Below are 2,225 nucleotides of genomic sequence, written 5' to 3'. Positions count from 1 at the left end.
AAGACAGCTCCCACAATCATTTTATCATCAATTTCTCTCAGCCAATCATCAGTCATTTGGGTAAGTGCCGTGCTTGTTGAGTATCCTTCCTTATATCCGTGTTGTATTTGCGCCAGTAAAGGGGTAGCGGATTGACTAGCTTCCCTCCAGGCCTGAGGGCACACACTTTCTAGTAGGCTTAAATTGAAGATGTGGCAAATAGGAGTGGAAATATCGTCCACTATTATCCTCAGTAATTTTCCATTCAGATTGTCAGACCCCGGTGGCTTGTCATTGTTGATAGACAACAATACTTTTTCCACCTCTTCCACACTGACTTTACGGAATACAAAAGTACAATTCCTGTCTTTCATAATTTGCTCAGATATACAGTACTTGGATATGTAGTGTCAGCGTTTGTTGCTGGCATGTCATCCCTAAGTTTGTTTATCTCGCCAATGAAAGTAGTAATGTCAGTGGGGTTTGTGATAAATGAGCCATCTGATTCAATTAATAATGGAGCTGACTTGTTTTTTTCCCCCCAAAACTTCATTTAAGGTGCTCCAAAGCTTTTTACTATCATTCTTTATACAATTTATCTTTGTTTCATAGTATAGTTTATTTTTATTTTTATTTAGCTTAGTCACATGATTTATTTATTTGCTTATTAGTAACTGGAATAAGCAATTTCATAAATGTGTCAAGTGCAGCGTCTGGTTGCTCCTCATTACACAGCACAGACCAGCAAATATTCTTTACATCATCAACATATGAATCACTACAAAACTTATTGTATGACCTCTTAAACACTATATTAGGACCTGCCTTTGGAACTTTGATTTTCCTAGATATGGCTATTATATTGTGATCACTACATCCTATGGATTTGGATACTGCTTTAAAGCAAATTTCTGCAGCATTAGTAAATATGTGATCAGTACATGTTGATGATTTCATTCCTGTGCTGTTTGTAAATACCCTGGTAGGTTGACTGACAACCTGAACCAGGTTGCAAGCACTGGTTACATTTTGACGTTTCTTCTTGAGTGGGCAGCTTGATGAGAGCCAGTCAATATTTAAATCACCCACAAAATATACTTCTCTGTTGATATCACGTACATTATCAAGCATTTCACACATATTATCCAGATACTGACTGTTAGCACTTGGTGGTCTATAGCAGCTTCCCACAAGAATGGGTGAGGCAGGTGAGGCAGATGAACCTGCAGCCATATTACTTCAACAGTATTTAACATTAGATCTTCTCTAAGCTTTACAGGAATGTGGTTCTTTATATAGACCGCAACACCACCCCCGTTGGCATTTCTGTATTTCCGGTAAATGTTATAACTATGTATTGCTACCACTGTATCATCAAAGGTATTATCTAAGTGAGTTTCAGAGAAAGTCAGAATATGAATGTGTCATGTCCTGACCAGTATAGGGGTTATTTGTTATTGTAGTTTGGTCAGGACGTGGCAGGGGGTGTTTGTTTTATGTGGTTCAGGGTGTGTTTTGTGTATGTGTTTAGGTAGAGGGGGTATTTGATTTATTAGTCCGGGGTTTGTTAGTCATTGTTCTATGTTAGTATATTTCTATGTTCTCTCTAGTCTTTTGTAGTTCTATGTTTAGTTAATTGGGGTTGGACCTTCAATTGGAGGCAGCTGGTTATTGTTGCCTCTGATTGAGGGTCCTATAATTAGGAGTTTGTTTTTCATGGGATTTTGTGGGAGATTCTTGTTCTTGTTTAGCTGTTTTGACTGACGAGACTGTCAAGTTCGTGTTTTGTTTTCTATACGTTTTGTGTTTTCCTTCTTCACAAAATAAAAAGAAGATGAGTGTACATTTTCCTGCTGCGTCTTGGTCTCTACCCTACGACACCCGTGACAGAATGTCATCTGTTACAAGCAAGTTATTGACTTCATGGACCTTGTTTTTCAGGCTGCATATGTTAATATAGGCTATTTTTAGCACTTTTCTGGGTTTCTTGATTGTTTTTAATGCTTTACTGGGAAGCTTATCAGAAGTAGACTTGATAGTGCAGGGTGAGCGACACAAAGTGGTCTTTCTACTCGGGCACACCGCCTCAGTGCTAAAAGTGTAACTCTGGTTCATAGGCTTATGATTACTGCATCCAATAGCTGTAAGATTAACGAAGGTATTCAGGGCAATTAGGGGGACATAAATAAAGTTACTTACATTGCATCCGCCAATGCCCCAAGGATAATGTACATTTATTGCAGCAT

The sequence above is a fragment of the Salmo salar genome, chromosome 13, assembly GCF_965601325.2.
Source record: "Salmo salar chromosome 13, fSalSal1, whole genome shotgun sequence".
Taxonomy (NCBI): Eukaryota; Metazoa; Chordata; class Actinopteri; order Salmoniformes; family Salmonidae; genus Salmo; species Salmo salar.
The sequence above is the reverse complement of the archived record's forward strand: the minus strand, read 5'-3'. Positions refer to the sequence as shown.